At 45.0% G+C, this 22,874-nt stretch overlaps 1 protein-coding gene across 1 annotated transcript in view; it reads left to right on the forward strand.

Annotated features, from left to right (window-relative positions):
• Positions 1-22,874, forward strand: part of ELOVL7 (ELOVL fatty acid elongase 7) — a 37,741-nt gene that overhangs the window by 475 nt on the left and 14,392 nt on the right. The window lies entirely within an intron of this gene.

Consider the following 22,874-nt stretch of genomic DNA (forward strand, 5'->3'; position numbering starts at 1 on the left):
GGCTGTACCTCGCACCCTGCTCCGCCCGGTCCCGGGGTTTCTGCCCGTGCCCCGCACCCCGCGGTGCCTGTCCCGCCGTGCCCGACGCGGGCTGAGCTCACCCTCCCGCCGTGAGGGTCAGGCGTGGGAGCGGACCCCGCCTCGCGCAGGAGGCCGCATCGGCGATTTCGTTCCTGAAAAAACGCCTTTAACACCCCCCCCCCCCCCAACCGCCGAGAGGAGAGCGGTCCCCGGCGTCGAGCGGCGGGGGCTCTGTCCTCTGCGCGGGCAGCGGCGGGGGGCGGGCGGGTCGAGGCGTGGCCCACCTGCTGAACTGGGCCATCTGAAAACGCAGGGCTGGAGGGACGGTGTCTGGTCGGGGGCTGTCCACCAAGCTATTGGGCTTGCTGCCTTCCTCCTCCTCCTCCTCCTCGACAGGTCTCCTCTGCTGCGGTGCGTGGCGGGCCGGTCCCGAAGGAGCTGAGGAAGCAGGAGGGTGCTGGTGTGCCCGGCTGACCAGGCTATGCTGGGCCAGTCCCTTGGACTTGCCCTTTGCAGGCGCGGGTGTCGTGTGTGTGGTTTGAGCGTTGTCACTACGCTGAGACTTCATTTGTAAATACATGTTAAGGACAGTGATACTTTGGTTGGGCTTTGGGCGTCGCTGCCACGAGGATAGAGTTGGGTGACGCTGGAAAAGGTGTAGTGTGGCTGCAGAACAACCCTCACCGATTTCTTCATTTGATTGTGTAGGAAATCAGGGTGAGTTAAATAAAACTGTTTGGACAAGCCAGGAACCTTACAGCTGTGTGCGGATACCCTCTCCCATGCTCCCTTGTAACTCGGTCCTTCCCAGAGCTGCGTGTGGCTCTGAACTGAACGCTGCCGCGTGGGAGAAGTTTGAACTAGTTTTTCTGGTTGTCTGGAGCAGGCTGGGAGCAGCGTGCTGCCCGACTTACTCTGCTGCTCGGCGTCTGGGGTGCTGCCCGGGAAGCGTTCAGGCTGCCTTGGCACTGCCTCGGTAGCAACGCTGTTTATCGACATGGCGTTAGGCAGTGTGGACGTACTCTGAAAATGCCTTACTGCAGAACGGGAGCACCTGTACTTACATGTTTGCTTGAAGAACAAGTGCAAAGACCTAGGATGTGAAAACCCAGCCAAGCATAGGCTTAACGCCTTCCTAGGTGCCACAGTTGCAAGTGTGGGGAATAACGCAACTTTATGGTATTTCATTACAGTGTGTTGATCAACTTTCTATTAAACAGTATTTACTTACTATTAGAGTGAGGTGGGTTGTGGTACAGGAAGCAGTGTTTGTGGAATGTGTTGGGAAAAATGCCACGGCATTAGACAAATAACACATGCCAAATAGGATTTAACTAGTTATGAAGCTCGCCAACTACCGTGAAATACCTAACAACTAATTATGTACCAGTAAGAGAACTAATCAGTACATTTCTGTATGCTGACATGACTTGACAGACTTTGAGTGTGCTCCCCTTGCCATGCTCTGCCCTTCCTGGCTTTGTTTCACTGCGCTGCAATAAACTGGGAAAGTTTTTTTGGATTTTCCCCCCTACCTTGGACTCCCGCTCTTCCTCTCAAATCCACTTCTGCCCAGTGCTTCTGGTTTAATGCTTATCTTATCTCTTCCTCTGGCCTGCCCCTGTCTGGTTGCTTCACACGCAGGTTTCTGGAGGAGCGGGCAGAGGGGTGAGGAGAGCGTGGGATGGGCGCGGGAGGTGTGCGGGCAGCGAGGGGAGCGGGAGGACATCACCTCTCTGCCATGTTCAGGTGCAGGAGGTGAAAGGCAGCCGGGATCCCTGCCTGGATCTTCGTTCGCTGCTTGTGGAGTTGTGCTTGTCCTGTTCTGGATCTAACTTTGCAGGCTTCAGGTGGCATCTCTCCCTCCCTGGTGCCTCTCTGCCTCAGCATGGCTCTCCAAGGCTGCCGCCCTGTAATTCCCCTGGCAAAGGCTAGCGTGAGCTCCCTGGGCTGCCACGGCCAAAGTGAGATGGTTGAGCTCCCGGCTACGGGTTGAACTAATCTGACTCACTTTGTCTGAAGTGGATTAAGGACTATGTGTAAAATAGTGGTAGTTGAGCAGCGATGCACATAGGCAGCGATGAATAGATGGGGTGGTGTCCACCTTCAGTGGCACAGCATGACTATAAAAATAATTTTATAGCCCAACACTCATATTGACTTGAGACTAGCGGATGTCTGAAGCTTTAACCTGCTTCCCAAAGCCTGTGTAGCTGAAAAGGAAGAAATACTCCATTCCTGTCACTATTCCTCTGCCCCTCGCTGCAGCTCTTCACTGCTCTGGTTTTCTTTCCCGAGGTCACAGCAGGTGACAAACAGAGGTGCAGCATTTTAATCAGTTTCTCGGTTGCCCAAGCACACATGAATTTTGAGAACTAGCAGATTTGATTACGTACTTCTGTATTGCAATTTATGGACGCTTTGAACAGCAGTTCTGGTAGTCCTTTCCAAATATTTAGGAGGAACCTGGTCTGTGCGTGGAATCTGCCCCCGAGGCAGAGACGGATGGGAGCTAAGCACTGGGGAACTTGCACAGAGGCTACTCCGACATTAACTGTTGCCGTAAAATAGATTTAAAGCATGTCAAGGAAGTTTCACAGTTGTTTTACGTTTAATTTTAGGATATTTCTTCTCACTTAAAATTATGTGTTATTTAAAAGTTGGGTGATTACACTGTATTGTTGGACGATGCCAGGGAGCAGGTTGTGCGTGCTGGCCCGGGGGCCTCCCTCCAGTGCCCAGGCTTACTGCTGCATCTGGAGGGAAACGCAGCCTAAACGGTGAAAAGTAAACCTTTTACTGCTTGGAGAGATCAGATTATTAGAACAAAAACATAGCACTGACAAAGTAAAGAATTCATTTTTTAAGCCCAATTGTGCTTTTTTAGCACAGTTGCTTTAAAAGGCAAGAAAACGAAAGCCAGAGTGTCATGCAATACTTGTTTGTTTTTTTTCTGTAGTCTGTTGTCAAGTGTTCAGTTTACAACAAGTTTTGCAAAGTTACAAGTGGTGTAGCAGTTAATAATTTTTTCTGTCCTTCTGATACTTAGTTGAAATACAGAAAGTAAAAAGTTATTTCAGCTGAAGTTAAATATGTAAGTTTGTGCTGACGGGAGACACCAGAGCACATAGGTGTCTCTTTACCTGTCATTAAACACTTTACCAGTGTTTGATGCTGACCATTGAAATGGAAACGCTGAATAGGTTTTTTTAAAATTTTTCTCTCTATTTTTACTAAGTTCATGTGGTAAAATGCTTTCCATGTGTCTGTTGATGTATATCTTGATTTCAGTTTTTTTTTCTGCATGTATTCTGCTATTTATGTTCTGTCTGCCTATGATGGCTACACAAAAGATTTTATCACTGAAGGTGTTGACTAGAAAAGACCTGTAAGTAGCTCATAAATTGAGTAATGAGAGAAGAACTAACAGTTTAGAGCATCACAGGTGTAAAAGTATCATCTTGGTTGTTATCTTGCTGCTGGATGAGAAACTGAGGAACGGAATTTTGCTAGCATTTTTAACTTTGAAATCCTGAGCTAGCACACAAAACTAATCTCTTGTAAACACTATCCAGCCCGAAGCAAGGTCTGGGTTCCACCTGCAGAGTGGCAGAGATGTCACAGGGAGGACAAATACAGGTGCCAATATCACACTCTGTGATTCATCTGATTTGCCAGGAGCAACAGCATTCAGATAGACCCTCTGAACTGTGTCAGGGCTGTGTTACTCGTCACGGTAAAAGCCGTGAACACTTACTTCTGTCTCCGCTCTGCTCATGATACCAGCTTAGGTTGATGTAGTTTCACCAGCATTCCTTTCATCCTGAGTGCCTTTGCCCTTGTGTCACCTTTCCGTTGTGCTGGTGTAACCCTTGGTGAAGGCTGGCGCTGAAAAGCACCGAGGAACTGCTCTGGGTTAAAAACACCCGGTCCTTTTCTGCAAGGCTGTCTCTCCCGCCCTGAATCTGTTTCCCAATCTATTTTATTATGCAGCCAGAAAAACAGTTGTTCCAGTACAAGTCAAAGGTGACATGGGAGCAGGTATGAGTGATGGGGGGAGAGGCTGATTAAAATGGCATTGCTACCATTAAAAGTGCTCTTATAATTGAAAATTTACCCGTAAACAGACTCGCTCTGCTTGAGCCAGCTATGCTCAAGAGAAGCTGCTTGTAGCAGCTTTACAAATTTCTACATGCTGCCTGTGTGTGTTTAGTTGTATTAAGAAGTCTTTGTAGGTTGGATTATCTTTTATGTTGATATGGTGCCTTGCACAATGGGCCCTGTGCCTGGAGCCTCTATTCAAAACCTTTTTTTTTTTTTCAAAGCAGTACCTTGCTAAACGTGTGAGTATGAGCGTAATTTTTCTATGGTGCACTGCAAAAACCTATACAGAGAAATGTACAGCACAAAAAGCTGTTACGTTTCTACAGGCATCTCCTGGACTGGAATTCAAGAGAATGCCCCTACCCCAGTGATGGCATTCTGGGCTAATGGGCATGTCTGAGATAAAAACATAGCTTACTAAGAATATTCCTTTTATTCTTTGTTTTCTAACAAAAGAAGGGGACAACTCTTGCTGCAGTCTGAAACACAAAGATCAGTTTGTTGATTTGGAAATAGTTTGCTCTGTATCGTCAGTCCTGAAATGGCTTACAACAACGTCACAAAAACCGGATCCAATGCTTCTCTCTGCTCTAAGAGCACGGGTACAGTTCATGTTGATACCGTGACCTTTCTAACTGGCTCAGGAAAGCTACTTGAGGTGACAAGTAGATTTTTCTCCTTTTTTTTTAAATTGAATTTTGCCTGATCCGTTAAAAAGTGCCTAGAAATTGTAGTTGAAGCTGATGTTTTTTAATGTGTAACTGAGCACAGTGCAAGAAAACCGGGAAGGAGAAATTTCTTGGTTGAGAACTGTTGTCACCAGTGGAGGAGAAATATCTTTTTTTTTTTTTTTTTTTTGTATCTGATTTTTTGGTAAAGATTTTACAGCCTAGATTTTCAATTGTTCTCTTTTGGTAAGATATTTCTTGTTTTATTTTTAAATAAAAGGTATTGGCTGAAGCATGAGGAGTATCAGGGCTATTGGTCAGATGTGCTCATTTATTCTTTCAAGTAAATACTCTGATATTTACCATGTGACATTACGAATAGATGGGGATGGGCAGCATGGAAATGTCTATAGTCTGTTCAGAGGAGTAGTAGCTGGTATGCCTTCTCCTGTACAGGTGAAAATTACTTAGATTCAGGTATATTACAAGTGACTACTTCAGTGTATTTTACAATATTTGCCTTTATGACATTCACTACAATCCTTTTTTTGTTTATTTGTTTAGATGTACAGTTGTAAATATCTGGATTAAACACCTTCTTTAATCACTTCTGTAGTCAGAGTTCTGTGGCTTGTCTTTTCAGTACTGAGATAAAAGATTCACTTTTGAGGCTTTAACTGCGCAGAATGGGTCTGACAAGCTTAATAAAATTATTATAATGCACTTTGGAAGTGCCCTGTCCACCCTTGTCTCTTGTGACTGAGATGTGTAGAAGACACCGTGTACAAAAGCCAAGAGGCTAATGGGGCAAGCTCACTGCTCACTGTCAGCTTTGAAATTAGACCTCTCACAGAACTGCTTGTGAGCTGTAATCCTCAGAAACTTTGTTACAAATATTAATTCCTTCAGTCACTTGTATTATTAATGTTGTGCTGACAACATTGTTTCTGTAGCACCTTTTGTTCTGTACCACATCAGGTTGTGAAAGAGGAGTCTGCTTCAGTTTGTTTTTACACGAAGAAGTGATAAAAGTGTGAGGCAAGGCTGTAAATAGCTTTATGTGTAGCTCTGGTGTTCAGGAAGTCCACTTATTTAACTTCTAACCATGAACATGACACATTTTGGAGAAGGTTGGGAGGAGGGAGTGCAAAACACGGGAGCTGTTAGAGCTCTCTGTGCCGTCCTTCAATGAGTGTTCGAAAAGTTATGGGGGGAAAAATCCCCCAGCTGAATTTCGGATTGTCCTGAAACTGCTTCTCATAAACTGAAGTGGTCCACTTGATCTATTAGGGAAACTTATCTGAAAGTTGCAGAAAAAAAGGGTTCCTGAACATGGAGTGGACTGCACGGAGTTCTGGTTTGATCCAGAGTTTTTCCTGATCTGTTGAAATGAGGCTGCTGCTGTATTTTAAAACTGAGCATCTTAGATACCCCATTTCATCTACATTTAAAAGTATGGGATGGAAAATTGCTTCTGGAGCTGTGGAAATTGTGCAATTTGGTGTTCTTGCTTTCATCCTGTCGAGACTTTACACGTGTCCGTGTGAAGTGTGATTGCATGCCATCGGTTCCTTTCATCCAAGGTGCTGGAGCGTTGGACAAAGCTTGGTTGAATCTAGACAGGCTTTTGTGATAAGCAAGGGAGCTGCTTTTACAGATGGTAAAATTATATGACCTTGACTCACCAGTTGAGCCAACAGCAGTGAGAAAAGGTCCAATCAGTGGGAAAGCATCGTGCTTTTCGGATATAGTCAGCTGGATAAACCTGCAGGTCTATAATGTGTATGGAAGACAGCGAGAGTGTGTGAAAGCAGTTTCCTTAGTTTGAGTGTGAACAGTAACATCATCTTTAGGTGAGATAGTAGAGAAAGAGTGGAGGCAAACCGCTGCACTTAGAAACCCGCTCGGGTGGTGAGGACTGCGGTGTTGCTTTAGGTTCGGGCAGTGGAGTGTGGCCTGGTAATTTTGTGTAGTGACTGGAATATTGAACTGGAACCCAACATTTTGGTTTTGCTCACAGCTTTGCTATGCTAACTGATGGAAAAAGTGCCACTTTCTCTCTGGTGACTGGGTGCTTCATGCAAAGAGTGAACCAAACACACTGACCTCTTGCAAAGCACTGAAACCTGTACGTGAAAAATGCTATGTAAGCCCTTTGTTGATAACTTAAATGCATAGTTATATATAAGCCTAATCTTTCTTTATACTGGAGATGGTCCAGTTTTCTTCTCTTTTACTGCTGTTGCTTGCTGAGTAGACTATTAGACACTTGTCTGTTTCTTGTATACTGTTGTTTTACAGGAACATTAGTATTAGGCTGAGTACTCTGCGGCTTGCCAAGCTTCTGCGCTGGAAGTATTATTGTCTCCTGTGTTATTCTGATGTGGCATATCCATTGCCTAATGCACTTTGTTGATGGGGTAAATTTTTTGAGCTATTTGTATTTGGCAATCTTTCAGGATTTGAAGGAGGAGAAAAAATAAGTGCAGTTGACGTAGCCAGATGTAGCTGGTTCGTCCCTACGTGCTGTCTAGCTGAGCTGATCTATTTTAAACTGCAGAGATGTCCTGTGGTTCTGGGTGGTCTCTGAATGCTTGGAAAGATGGTAAAAGCTACATTTTACTACAGTGGTGGAAAATATTGATAGAAGATGGAAGCATCTGACAGCATACCTGTGATTAAACCTGTGCATTAATGTGGTGTTTCATTCTGTTCTTCTGTGAAGTTACCATGTGGTGTCTTACACTGATTTTGAAAAGCTCTGCTGTTATAAACTTACACCCTGCATATTGCTACTTTATGCGCTGTTCTTGAGCTTCCTGAAAGTGCAAAATAATCAAGACTTCTAAAAATTCCTCTTAGCAAAGGAACTAAGGTCCAGCTAACTAGATCTGGAGCAGAAGTAAACCTTCACAGCTGTGTAATGTTGTTAATATATTTTGCCCGTAATATCAGCCTCTGCTTTGCATTCTGTGTTATGAAAGTCCTGCATGTTGATTGCTTGGAAATTGAACAAAGAGCTGATACATTTTTAAAGCTGGATTTTTGTAAGAAGATCCGGTTTAAAAAATGTTGTAAAACACTTTTGCTGATCAAGCCCATTAATGATTTTAGGTGATGGAGGGTTTTGTTTTCGTGTAAGCTTCTGAGGTTAGGTTGTCATCTGAATACTGTCCCATGCAGCATTCCTTTGCCCTTGGAACAGCCTTTTTCTTTTGTCTCTATGGGCCTTTGACTGCTCTGAGTCACCTTGACTGGATGTTTCCTCTCTCTAATGCTTGTATGCTGCTATGAATGTTCCTATTCCGTACAGTTTGTTGAGTCCTGACCCCCAGGGCTTTCCCGGGAACCCTTTGGAAGTCCAACACTTCTGTAGTCCTTAGAAAGGTACCTGCACAGCAAGCAGAAAAGAGCCTTTCTGGAACTGACATTAGTACTGAGTCAAAGTAAAGGTGCTCCCATTTTTGTGTTCACACTGTGTGCCCAACCTCTGTCCAACTGGATCACCCTCCAAGGACTGCAGTCACCTCAAAAGGGAAAGGTGCTCTAGAAGCTGTGTAAACAGCATCCAAGACGTCTTGAGTGGTAACCGAAAGCTTACTCAAATTTCAGACAGAAAACCTGGGGTTTGTAATATGCTAATTTCCATACATTCATCCCTGGACTCAAAGTGTAAGCACAGTGCAATCTTGACAAGTGACTTAGACTACAGTCTGAGTCTACAGAGTCATTCCCTCCAGCTGTCCCTAACATTCAGACATTTCTTTGCTATCTGTTCTTCATCCCTCTGTGATTCCTCATTTGAGTACAACGTGGACTTGCTGGGAAGCATCTGGCTTTTCTACCTCACCTGCATTTGTGAAACCGTGTTTCACTTCTGCAGTGACTCTGTTCAAGTATAGACTAATGATTTCTCTTTTTTTAAGTTGACAGCTTCTTTGGGATGTAGGAAAAAACCTCAGGAGTATCAGGAGAAATTAGAAGTCTATTCATGTTCTTACTGCTCAGTTTAGTTCTTCTGGCGGAGAGGCCTGAGTCTCCAGGTGACAGTATAATGCACCTTCGTGGGTTGCCGGACACTAAAGCTCATGAGTATGTTTCTTAGTGATAAATTAGTCCTTTCATCATGCTGAAGAGTGCTGATTTAAACAACAACAGAAGACGCAAAAACCTAAGGCCTTGCTATCTCACTGCATATTCCTCAGTGATTCAGAACCTCCAACTGCAGGTATACAAATTACCAGCTCTGGACTGGAAAAATTTAGGATGTGGCAGTGCAGTCGCTTCCTGGAGCACTCCAGAAAGCACATTCACAACAGTAGCTGGTGTGCCAAGACAGAACTTGGGAGCAGCAGCTTTTCTCGTGGTACTGTCAGCATGTTTCCCTGGGTAGGGGGAGTGTTCTGAGACCCTAGTTCAAAAACGCATAGCACAGATTTCCTGTAAAATGGCTTTTGTCACCGTAAAGCTCCGTTGTCCCCTCTCCCTGTGCAGCTGCTGCCTGTGTCGTGCTTGCCGAAGTTCAGGGTTGCGTTGTGTGGGTCGTTGCAAGAGGTGCAGGCACAGCTGGTTCCAGCTTTCTTTTGAAAGAGCCTCCCAGGGAGGGTGCAGTTGCTGGTGTTTACAGTGCTCAACAGCATGTCCACTATGCTGTGGTAGCTTAAAAAAAGGAGGAGAGGGACGGGTGGGTGTTAGTTCTAGGTCAGCTGCCTTGAAAATTTATGCTTGCCTAATGCAACGCAAGCGAAATCAAAGCAGAAAGAATGCATTATTTTGCTGCCTAGAATATTGGCCTAGGACCCAGAGGGTGGGTAGGTTGAGAAAGTGCAAGGCGGTGGGAAACAATGGTAAAGGAAATTAGCCCACGTCAGCATGAGAGTGGTGTGGGAGCAGTTCAGCTTTTGTAAATTGCTGCATGAAAGAGTGAATAAAATAATATGTTGCAACTCTGCACCGGTGTTATCAGTGTTACTACTTACTAATATTCTGAACCCAGCAAGATTACAGCTGGTGCAATAAAAGTTCCGTAAAATGACGTTGACTTTGCAATGTCTTTTTGCCAGGGCGATTATAGTGACAGCAGCCAAGTTGAGTGTATGCTATAGGCAAGATGTGTCTGTAGAAAAATATTTCTTTCGTTGATAGTGATGAATATATTTCACTTGCTTACGTCTTCTTTCTTAAGGTGAATATTGTGTTCCTAAGTTAATGATATCTATTTTTTTTAATCTCCCCTTCCTTTGAAACTTCTTTTTTGCTGTACTTTCATGTTACAGAAGACAGCACCGTCTCCCTGTCTTTGTCTACCATGTGTGGAAATTTATAGTCTAATTTTGCTGTATTTATTTTTCTCTAGTGCTGAATAGCTACAGGTACGTTGCTGTTGATTACTTAGTTACAAGGTGTCTTTGGAAATAAGAAGGCTTGTCTGCTTTTTTTCCATTGCTATTGGCTAGATTAGCAAGATGTTACCGTTTGTTTTAAGGAGTCTTCTTGGGAAGCTGAAGTCCAACTCTGCATTTCTCTTTCTGTTTAGCTTCCACAGAGTGCCTCTTCTCCCCTCCCCCCCACCCCCCGTGACTATTTAATGACAATTTATGGCATTGTTCTGTTAAGTGATGGGGAAAGACAAACTAAGTTCTTTACGGGTCCTTGGTAGCAAATTGCTTCTATTTGTAGTTAATTGAACATATGAGATTCTCATATGCAGTTAACTCACGTGTATTAAATCTTAACTGTTAATGAGGATAGATGATATGACGGAGCCAGCTCAGTGACTCAGCTTGCCACAGAACGAAGGAGATGGTCTCACTCATGTCCCTTCTCACATTTTGGCATGAGTAACTTTAATCCAGCAGGTGGATACAAGCAGTAGTACTCATAACCAGAGTCATTTTTAAGCCGTACTACTGGGAGGTTCAAGAATGATACAGACTTCGGGTAATGGTATCACAGAGGAGGAGGAGGAGGGAGAGCTTTAGACTGATGATAAATCTTGGCAGTGTTAGCTGCGTGTTTTACTTGTGACCTTCCCTCTGTCAGGTATATTGGGAAGGTATTGATAACTGATACGAGGATGCTTTTATCTGCATTCCATGTGCTTCACCTTGAGAGAGGTGTCCGGTAGAATGTTGAAGAGTCTAACCAAAGCATTCAAATAACTACAGTGTGTACTGAAAACAAGCAATCTTCATCCCCACAATGAGAAGAAATTAAATGTGATTAGTCCTATTTTGTGGATGTGTCCACAAAACCCCATCACTTTTAGTCTTCTAAAATGTAAACTTTGGATGTCATCAGACATCTTTGATCCCTGTCTTTCAAAATATTTAGTTAATCACTTGCACTTCCTCTACCTTTTTAGAGCTTACCTGTAAATTGTGTCTTAAAAATAATGTACTTCCTATGCAGGTTAAAAAACCCAGACTGTGCTATCTTTGCAGTGCAGGTAAATACCACTCCTTACCCCTGTAGTTCAGTACAGGGTTTCATATTCTGGTTTGCTTTAGAAACACGACAGATAAATATAGGTAAGAATTGTTTATATCAGAACTGTCTCTACTGTAGAGGAAAAAACCAGAATGGGTAACAGCTCAGCATATTACGAAGATGTTGGCTTGTACGGGAATGAGCGGGGAGCACTGCGTGTATCAGTTAGCACGACTGTGTGGTGCGGCTGAAAATACTCGATTGTGTTACTGCTGTCCAGCAGGTTATTGTTTTGTGAAAGTCTGTTTAAAGTGACCCAAAGCTTAGTTGATCTGGTCTTGAAAGAAAAATTCAAATGCCGCAGAAAGTTTTCTAGTTACATAATAGGCAAGGAGAAAAAAGGAGAATCTGTGAACTCCTTTGGTTAAGGAGGAGATTAATCTGAGTCAGATACAGCCCAATTAGTAAATCAATACTTAGTCGAAGGTCTTTGGTAAGGGTAATTGTATTTCATTATCTAATGAAAGTGAGGTTGCATTAATTAAAATAATTACATCATAAGTGAACCTTATTTTGACTTCTAAGTGAAAGTTGTCATCTGATATGTGCCACAGAGCTCACCATGTACTCAGAGCTAGGTGACTTTGTTAGCTGGCATCACTGAGCCAGAACGAACCTTAAAGGAGCCAAGTGCAAGTCATGCACTGGGGGACCAACGAGAAGAGCTTCTGTCCTACACTGGGTGCAGGAGTCACTCAGTCCAGCAGAGGACTAGGCAGGTGAGACTCATTGGCTGCAGGATGGCTGGCATAAAAATGCTCAGGTAAAGAGTGTTTGGCAAAGGCAGGGGAGCACCGATAATAAGTTAAAATTCTAGGAGCTTTTTCCCCTTTTTATTTTTTTGCCTTTCTCTGAAACTTTGGGAAAATGGGGAGAGAAAACTAGTGAAGTTACAGTGATGTCCATGACATTCACTTCCTAAGTGAAGCTGGCAATCTTTTCAGGGGCCTGCCCAGAGTCTTTCTTGTACTTGAGTTAAACCGAGTTAAACTGACAACTGAGTTCAGAGCTGGAAAGAAACCCCCTTCCAGGCTGTGATTGCAGGGGCTGTTTGGACTTGTTGTGTCTTTCTATGTGATGTGGGACCCACAGAGGTCCCTTCCAACCCTGAACATTCTGTGATTCTGTGTGATTCTGTGATGACTTTCATATGCATCGCTGCAACCCCAGGTGATGCATTTAAGATATTTAAGACATTGGCGATGCCAGATCTTTTCCTGCCTTACTGTAGGACAATATGATTTTTATGGCTTCGATTCTCGCCTTGTAGGCTGTCTCTTGTGGCTTATGATGGACAGAGTGATGACTTGCTGAGGTGCAGTATGTGAACTTCTTGACTGCCGATCTAGTACGTGATTGTCTATGAGTATGCAGGACCGGACATGATGATGCTGTGTCCTCCCTGCATGGTTTCATTATCAGCTTGAAGCGATCTATGATGGGGCTGCTACTCCCAGCTTTCTCCCTGCCTATGGTATCCCAGTTCGTGTGTCTCAATGTTTCCTTTGCACGAGCCTGTTAGCCTTTCAGGTCCAAATTGACTGAAAAATAGCCTTTTTTTCTCAAAAGCCTAAGCTTTCAGTTGGGTCAGTGAGCTACTGTGATACGTGCTGCAGCTGCCTGAGGAGCAGACCCATTGGCAGTGATACTGTGGGGCTGCTCACCAGTTCTTCCCCGATCAGCCATTGCTGGTGATTGGATCAGTGTAGATGGACCAGGAGAATGCCCATAAAATTCTGGCTGGCAGTTGGGCACAAAATGGGGCTGTACCCCTGAAATCATTCCCATAGGAAGGGGATTCTCTGTGCCTGTTGCCAGTGTTCAGCCTTGTTGTCAAGTCTGCAGTTATCAGTTCTTTTAAGAATTTATAGGCAGGTGTGGAAGGAAATACAAATTGGTCTTTATTTCACGCAGCATCAGAATGGGAAATCCATTAGTCTGGCAGAAAACCAATCTGAAGTGCGATTGAAATGAAACGTGTTTTCACTAGTTCTGCTACTTACAGACTACTTTATTCATGTAGGTGAATGACAGATTTGATGCTAGTTTAAAGAGCAAAGCATTGAATAAAGAGGTACCATGTGATTAATTCAGTATGGGTGACTACACAGGGTAAGTATTAGATCTCTTACTGAATACTGCCAATGGGGAATTTTACAAGTAGACATGCTAATATAGTTTCTAAACATCTTTCATCTGGTTTTAGGATGTCCATTTCTTTAAAAGGAATTTATATTTATTTTGAAATTTCCTATTTTCTCCCCACTGTCTGCTCTAAAATGCACATGCAGAGGTTTTTGCTGCACTCTAAGGAGTAGGATTTGTGTTTCAAAACGGACTGGCTTCAAGGACAAAGTTTTAAATTTAATCAAGGTAACGACTAACTAATACATCTCTCAAAACTTGGACATTTATCAAAGTACCTCTATTGTATAGAATTTCCTTGCCTGCCTTCTGTCACTCACTTGGGCAGAACTATCATCTAACAGGAGCAGTGTTTACAAGCAATGTTATCAAAGAAGAAAAGGCCACCTAACACTGAGTGGATATAGCCAACTTGCCTGCGAGATGAATCTTTCAAAAAATGGGTTAGGTGGTTGAGAGGAGGCTTAAAGGATGAGGAATGTGATGGAAACTTCTCTTAGGGAAATCCATAATAACAGGTGACACCTGGCTAAAATTTAAAACTTTGTTGCAGAATATAGGTGGGTAATCCGTCTAATGTAATAGGCAATTTGTATTTGTTTGCTGTGTGCATTAGGGAGCAATGTGGTTAGAATAACAGCAATTATGTAAGCACACAGCCTTGGGAAATAGGGAGGGCAGAGCTGGTATTTCCCAGGTAAGGCTTAAGATACCATCTGTGAAACATCTTGATTTAATTACCTTCTGAACTTCAAGAGCAGGATTAACAACAGTATACCAAGTGATTCTGAAACATGAAAGTTTCATAATTGTGCCTGAATATGTAAGCTGTCATTTCTTAAGCTATCATTTTGAAATCAGACCTGTGTGGGTCAATGCTTTCTTCAGGCTCTCCACAACTTCCAGCAGGCTCTGTGGGGTGGAGGGTCCCCCCTTCGTAACCTGCTTGCAGGGCCAGGGGGTAATGCTCCAGAACATTTGTTTTTGGGATCTGCCTTGGGTGGAAATTACCCCGTTGAAATTTGTACTGTATTGTCATATTCTCCAGTCTTGTTGAGAGATCCCTGTAAAAGTACTTTGACCATCTTTCTAATAATTAGCTTTGCTCTCTAATGCAAATTCTTAATGTTTAGTGTTTTAAGTTCCCACTGAGCTTTAGAACTTGTTTCTGGAGTGATAGAGCTTCCATTAGATTGTTTCATTTTGCTTGGTTTTCTGTCAAGTTCTTCTGTTGGCTTGTTTTGTTCAGTTGCCATCAATCTAAACCACTTGTAAAATTACTATTTAAAAGCAAATCTTGATATCTGTTTTGATGTTTAAAAACTACGTAGGGGGAATAAATAAGCAATAAGAATGGCAAATATCTTTCATGTGGGTTAAGCAAAGGAATGCGAGAAACTTACTGTTCTCATTTAAAAATAAGGAATGTTTGAGGCATACCAGTAATTCCCATTACAGGAGTCACTAATAGTTTTGTGCACTAACTGAACTTGAGCACTTCCAACAGCTTATTACCTACTACTTGTCATCGTGAGGCATTCTCATATGGTTTGCTGTGGTATTTGTGGCATTTTTGGCTGGTGAAAGTGATCTTATTGTCTACCTTTGCCTCTCCAGTAAAGGTAATGGTACAACTCGAAATTGGTTCTGCCAGTCCGTATGCCTTAACTCAGCTGCACTTAGTGGGCTCTTTCAGCTGTCTACTGCGCTGCAGGGGACCAGAGGCCAGCAAATGGCTTTTCTCTTTTAACACAACCCTTTCCCTCATTTGCCTCACACCCCCTATTTTTATAATGGTGAACACACATTCGTTTAACGATCTCTTCAGAAATTATTTTACTACAGCTGGCTTGAACCTAGGTGCACAATATTACTTCCACTGACATTTTTAAATAAAAAGAAAAGAAAGAAAAATAGCGCTTATTTCTTTCTAAGAACTGAGTACCTTGCATATGACTTTGAGGTGATTTCAGTGCTTGTTTTCTGAATGCATGTGCTTCAGAGGACTGCCTCTATGTTCAGAACTTTTCAGGCTGGGCAGACTGAATTTATATGACTGCATTTTAAAAATTTGTGTAAATTGTTTCCAATATGTCATTTAAAATAACCTAACTTTGAACATTAGTCTGCTAATGTGACTTCCCTAGTTCTGAGAGTTTACTACAGTCTAGACACTGTTTTAAAAAGAAAATTCCCTACTGTTAGTGCATTTTAGTTGCATTTTTTAGTTTTGTTACAAGCAGAAAATGGAACGTTGGAAGTAAAAGTGCCAATTTGCTGATTCTGTAACCACATTAGCAGGTATACCAAATGTGTACTTTCCTGACTGAACTGTGGTTATACAAATGCTTAATGTGCAGAGGAGTTTTCAGCATGAAAAACTGAAGCTCTGTATTTCATAAATGACCTTCTCTGCCCCCAAGTCTTTGTCCCTTCAGGCAAAATATTTGCAGTCTTAACGTTTAGAGGATAAGTTCTGTGGACTTCAAAACTGCCAAATGTTATGGAAGATTGTATTATTGGTAAAGCATTATCAGGTTACTTCTTAACAAGATGGTTGTACTGTAAAAAAGAAGCCTTTCAAAAATGATTTGATTTTTTTCTGAATCGCAAGCTAGTTGTTTATCTTGTGTGTGGGTATGTGAGGTTTTTTACTCTTCTATTTTTTTTAAAAAAGGCAAGCCTTGATTACATTATTTTCCAGTACGTATGAATTTATGTGTGAAGTAAGTGTAACAGGATAAGACAAGCTACGTTCCATGCTGCCATTAACCCTACTTGTAGGTAGATAACAAACAAAAAATCCTGAAAACTTAACATGAATGCAGACAATTATTCATAGAAATGGACTTCCAAAGGAAAACGAGGTAGCTAGTTCATATTCAGAATAATTGATCATTCAGTATGTCTGTGTGGTGAGGCTGTGGCTGCTCTGTGGCTGGTACATCCTTCTCTCAAGGATAATAACTGAACTGCAAAAACTTTCAGAGTTTAATACCTGCTGTGGAGTTCTATCTTGCATGCCACGTTATGAATAGAAAAGAAACCTTGAAAGCTAAGAGCCTCTGCTGTTTTACCTCTTGTGAAATGTTTTAAACGGAGAAGAGCTGTGAGTGCTGGGGTCAGGAGAGGTGTGACAAATGCCTCTCCATCTGTATGGCAGGGGCTGGGAACCATGAGAATTCACTGTATTCATCATCTGCCACCTTTCTAGTATGAGTAGAAGCGATCTATTGGAAATGGTCTGGTTCCAGATAAAAAGCTTGCTTTTGGTCCCAGTGCCTAGTAGGTGTAAAGGTTGCTATTTAAACACTGACAGCATTTGTCAGACTCCTAATGCAAAATTGATGCAGTGTTGATTAGTCAAGTGGAAAAATGTAAAGAATTCTGTATTTGTGAGCATGCAGTTGTCAGGATGAGAGCTTTGCACTGTCGGAAGGAGGAAAATTCAATCAACACTGCGTAACCTCAAATTAATGGTAATTCATTTTGAGCCCAGCATCCGCTCCAGAATTTTCTGGATTTTGGAGAGCATGTTTTGAAGTGTTAGGTTACTTCTTTAACATAGGTTTTGGTTAGCATGCTGAGCTAGCCTGTCTGAGTGCCTGTAACACCTTCATCAGGATGAGAGCAGGAAGACTGACTGATAGTGAAATTAGGAAGCTGTTTTTCTTGTTGAAGTAGTGATTAAATGTAATGTGATTGTTTGTATTCAGTGAGTATATTTTTATTGAAGTACTGGGCCACACAGTGCACAAGGTGTCTGTAGGCTTTGGTAGAGTATCATTATAACTGCTGAACAGGGTACTTTCTGTATGTCATGCCTTGTCTTTTGATAGACCGTTCTCATGAGACTGAAATTGGAAGAATACTGGATTTCAAGGATAACCTACTGTAATCAATCTAACTAATTTAATAAAATAATTACTTATAAAATACAGAGTTTTAACACTTCCCTCCATCACCAGTTACTTACAGCTGAGTTGCCTGGTTGACATAGTTGCACGATCTGAGGTACCTGGTGTTCAAGACAGGGTTGGGTATACATGTGATTAATATCATCCATAGTTTGGTTTATGGAGCAAAATGGCAGGGATATTTATAATTTGTCTCTGACCTTAAAATCCTTTTCTCTTGTGTGATTGCCAAAAGGGCCACTCAAGTTTCCATTAGAAAAGGAAGAGGATGTCCTCTGCTTCTTCAGATTTTGCCCGCACCTTTATAAACAGAGCTTAGTAGCAAACATGGTAATACAAACACAGGGCGTGTGAAAATGGTCGGCGTAAAGGCAGTGATGTTGCGTTGGGAAATGCTGATGCCGGAGGATGGTATTTCTAGAAAACATGAACTTTAATAGAGACTTGCAGAGGTAATATTTTCTGAACGAGAAACTGATAATTGTTTCAGATGTGCAGACACACAGGACAGAAGGGCGAGCAGGAAAACAAGTGGGTAGCAACATGAGAATTGGGAAGAGATAGATCAGACGAACTGTAATGAAAACAGCCTTGTCTGTGTTGCATCTTGTGATGAAGGATGTGTGCAGTGTACTTTGAGGAGCCTAAAAACTCCTGTGAAATGGCAGTGAACATGAGGTATTTGTAGAAGTGGAGATAGGGGTGAAATTGTTTTGCAGGACTGCTCAGGTGAGGACAAATGAGAAGATGATAGTGGGGAGATCTGAGGAGAAAGATGCATTACCATCAAGAGGGTGGAACTGGCTCTCCAAACCTGCAGCTGACTTAGCCTGGAGGAGATGCCGAAAGGCAGCCAGAGGAAAGGAGCTGGTTGTCAAAGTGTGCTGCAGCCTGGACTAACAAAGGCAAATTCTGCGTGAAGATTGCACAGAGATGCGGAGAGAAATCGTATGGCAAAATGAGACACTGAGTAGGAATAGGAGAGACACCCTTCAAATATGTTGGGATTTTTAAAAAAGCATTTTCTAGGGGGAGTGAGGGAGAGGAAGAGCTGATGAGTACTTGATTTTGAAGCAAAAATCAGTATTCATATAAGCATACTTCTTTGAAAAGTTTTACAAGTGTGGGTGGTGCTGCCTGCAAACTGGATGTGCTGGATAATTTTTGTGAGTTAATGGTATTACTGGTGGTACTGTGAGACTTCATGATCCCAGTGTGGAAACAGTTGATTCATCAGAGTGTGATTTGCATACTAATTCTAACACAGCTAATTATTGTATTTAAAAGGAGTATGCAGACATATTGGCACCGTTCCTCCTTCCCACCTACCTCAGAAATACTTCTTAGTTAGAAAATTAAAGTTTTCTGTGGTGAATGTGGCGAATGTTGCAAAGCTGAACTTCTTCACATATCAGTGACTTGAAGTGGAGATGGCAATAAAAATGAATTTAAGCAGCTACTCTTTATTTGTATTTCCCCCTTAACTGCATTTCGGCGAAGCTACTGAAGGTGAAGGGTTCTGGAGCAGAGGCTCGCGCCGAGGGACCCTTTCTCCGGTGGCAAAACCGCAGCGGCGAGGCGGCAAAAAGCGCCGAGAGAGAGAGAGGAGACCCCAGCCTCCCCCCCCGAGCGGGAAAGCGGGAGGTGCCAACGAGCAGCAGCTCTGACTCAGCGGGGGCGGAGTCGAGTGTGACAGCGGCCAAACCCCCTCAGGGATAAGAGCAGCTCCCAGGGAGCGCGAGCAACCAGAGCCGGCAAACAGAGCCGGGCGCAGCAGCCCGGGAGCGGCGCAGCAGTTTGCGCGGCAGTTCGCGCGGGCAGGGCGAGCGGGGAAGGCGACTGGCGGGGTACAGCCACCCCTTCTGGCAACTCAAGTAGTGGGCATCGCTCTTCCAGGAGATATTCTAGCCATGGTTACCACCCGTGGTAAAGCTGTTGCTCGAAGGAGTGTGGGGACCCAGACGGAGGCCCCACGCAAGAACGCGGGTGTCCAGGTCTCTGGCTGCAGGGAGTGCCTGAGCCTGGCGCTCGTACCGGAGGACAGCAGAGACAACGGCTGTGTTTGGTGCGAGCAGGTGAATGACCTGCTCAGCCTGGTGGCAGAGCTGAGGGAGGAAGTGGAGAGGCTGAGGAGCATCCGGGAGTGTGAGAGGGAGATCGACTGGTGGAGCCGCACGCTGCCCTCCCTGAGGCCGAGGCAGCAGGAGGCGGCTCCACAGAAAGCAGAGAACCCCCTACCCTCTTGCCACCGAGCAGAAAGAGGGGGCCTAAGAGATGGGGGGGAATGGAAACAGGTCCCTGCTCAGGGGGGCAAGCGAATCTCCCCCCGGCCTCCCTCACCGGCCCAGTTGCCTTTAAGCAACAGATATGGGGCTCTGGAATGTGAGGGACCGGCCACAGAGGATGTGGGTGAAGGTGAGGCTCCATCCAGGGGGTTGCCTAGAACGAGTCAGACAGCCCCAAGAATTACGACTGCCTCAACTAAGAAAAAAAGGAGGGTCATTGTCATAGGCGATTCCCTTCTGAGGGGAACAGAGGGCCCGATCTGCCGACCGGACCCATCCCACAGGGAAGTCTGCTGCCTCCCTGGGGCCCGGGTTAGGGATGTTGCGAAGAAACTCCCTGGTCTGGTGCGGCCTTCTGATTACTACCCCCTCTTGGTAATGCAGGTTGGCGGGGACGAGATAGCAGAAAGAAGTCCCAAGGCCATCAAAAGGGACTTCAGGGCACTGGGGCGACTGGTTGAGGGATCAGGGGCGCAGGTGGTGTTTTCCTCCATCCCATCAGTGGCAGGGAACAGCACTGAAAGGGGCAGGAAAACTCACCTGGTTAACAGGTGGCTCAGGGACTGGTGCCATCAGTCAAATTTTGGCTTCTTTGATCATGGGGAGGTGTACACAGCACCAGGCCTGCTGGCGACAGGTGGAACTCAGCTGTCTCAAAGAGGGAAAAGGATTCTTGGCCACAAGCTGGTGGGGCTCATTGAGAGGGCTTTAAACTAGGTTTGAAGGGGGAAGGGGACATCGCCCAGCTCACTAGGGACGAGCCCAGGCTTGGTGTGCCAGGGTCAGGGGTGAGATTGACAGCCCAGCTCAAGTGTGTTTACACCAATGCACGTAGCACGGGCAATAAACAGGAGGAGCTGGAAGCCATTATACAGCAGGACGGCTACAACTTGGTCGCCATCACAGAAACGTGGTGGGACAACTCGCATGACTGGCATGCTGTCATAGATGGCTACAGACTCTTTAGGAAAGACAGACCAACAAGGAGAGGTAGGGGGAGTTGCTCTGTATGTGAGGGAGCAACTGGAATGCATTGAGCTTTGCCTGGGGGCAAATGAGGAACAAGTTGAAAGCTTGTGGGTTAGAATTAAGGGACAGGCTCATAAGGGTGACATTACGGTGGGTGTGTACTACAGGCCACCTGACCAGGAGGAGGAGGTTGATGAGGCCTTCTACAGGCAGCTGCAAGCAGCCTCACAGTTACAGGCCCTGGTTCTCCTGGGGGACTTCAACCACCCTGACATCAGCTGGGAAGACCATACAGCTAGGCAGGCGCAATCCAGGAGGTTCCTACAGAGCATCGATGATAACTTTCTGATGCAAGTGGTGGAGGAACCAACAAGGAAAGGCGCGCTGCTGGACCTTGTGTTAACAAACAAGGAGGGACTGGTGGAGGATGTGAAGGTTGGAGGTAGACTCGGCTGCAGTGACCATGAAATGGTTGAGTTCAGGATCCTGTGTGGAGGAAGCAGGGCGATAAGCAGGATCAAAACCCTGGACCTCAGGAGGGCTGACTTTGCCCTCTTCAAGGAGCTACTGGGAGGAATCCCGTGGGCCAGGGCTCTCGAAGGCAGGGGGGTCCATGAGTGCTGGTCGCTCTTTAAACAACACTTCTTCCATGCACAGGAGCAATGCATCCCCCTGAGAAAGAAATCTAGCAAAGGAGGCAGGAGACCTGCATGGTTAAACAAGGAGCTTCTAGCGGAGATCAGGCAGAAGAGAAAGGTCCATGGAATGTGGAAAGAGGGGCAGGCCACTTGGGAAGAGTACAGAAACGTGGTGAGAGCATGCAGGGATGCGACGAGGAAGGCCAAGGCTCACCTGGAACTGAATCTGGCAAGGGATGTCAAAAACAACAAGAAGGGCTTCTTCAACTACATCAGCAGCAAAAGGAAGGCTAGGGACAATGTGGGGCTGCTGATGAATGAGGCAGGTATCCTGGTGACGGAGGATGCGGAGAAGGCAGAGCTACTGAGTGCCTTCTTGGCTTCAGTCTTCAGTGCTAAGACTGGCCCTCAGGAATCCCAGGCCCCGGAGATAAGAGAAGAAGCCTACAAAGAGGACGACTTTCCCTTGGTCGAGGAGGACTGTGTGAGGGATCACTTAAGTGATCTGGATGTCCACAAATCCATGGGCCCCGATGGAATGCACCCACGAGTGCTGAGGGAGCTGGCGGATGTCATTGCTGAGCCACTCTCCATCATCTTTGAGAGGTCCTGGAGAAGAGGAGAGGTGCCTGAGGACTGGAGAAAGGCCAATGTCACTCCAATCTTCAAAAAGGGCAAGAAGGAGGACCCAGGGAACTACAGGCCGGCCAGCCTCACCTCCATCCCGGGAAAGGTGATGGAGCAGCTTATCCTGGAGGCCATCATGAAGCAAGTGGAAGAAAAGAAGGTTATCAGGAGTAGTCAGCATGGATTCACCAAGGGGAAATCATGCCTGACCAATCTAATAGCTTTCTATGATGACATGACTGGCTGGGTAGATGAAGGGAGAGCCGTGGATGTTGTCTACCTAGACTTCAGCAAGGCTTTCGACACAGTCTCCCATGATATCCTCCTAGGGAAGCTCAAGAAGTGTGGGCTGGATGAGTGGTCGGTGAAGTGGATAGAGAACTGGCTGAATGGCAGAACTCAGAGGGTTGTCATCAGCGGTGCTGAGTCTAGTTGGAGGCTGGTAACAAGTGGTGTCCCTCAGGGGTCAGTACTGGGCCCAGTCTTGTTTAACTTCTTCATCAACGACCTGGATGAAGAGTTAGAATGTACCCTCAGCAAGTTTGCTGATGACACCAAACTGGGAGGTGTGGTAGACACACCAGAAGGCTGTGCTGCCATTCAGTGTGACCTGGACAGGCTGGAAAGCTGGGCAGAGAGGAAGCTGATGAGGTTCAACACAGGCAAATGCAGGGTCCTGCACCTGGGGAGGAACAACCTCATGCACCAGTACAGGCTTGGGGTGGACCTGCTGGAGAGCAGCTCTGTGGTACCTGGGTGTCCTGGTGGACGACAGGTTAACCATGAGCCAGCAGTGTGCCCTGGCTGCCAAGAAAGCCAAGGGGATCCTGGCGTGCATCAAGAAGAGTGTGGCCAGCAGGACGAGGGAGGTTCTCCTTCCCCTCTACACTGCCCTAGTGAGGGCTCATCTAGAGTACTGTGTCCAGTTCTGGGCTCCGCAGTTCAAGAAAGATGAGGAGCTACTGGAGAGAGTCCAGCGGAGGGCTACGAGGATGATGAGGGGACTGGAAC

This window comes from Opisthocomus hoazin, chromosome Z, assembly GCF_030867145.1.
Source record: "Opisthocomus hoazin isolate bOpiHoa1 chromosome Z, bOpiHoa1.hap1, whole genome shotgun sequence".
NCBI lineage: Eukaryota > Metazoa > Chordata > Aves > Opisthocomiformes > Opisthocomidae > Opisthocomus > Opisthocomus hoazin.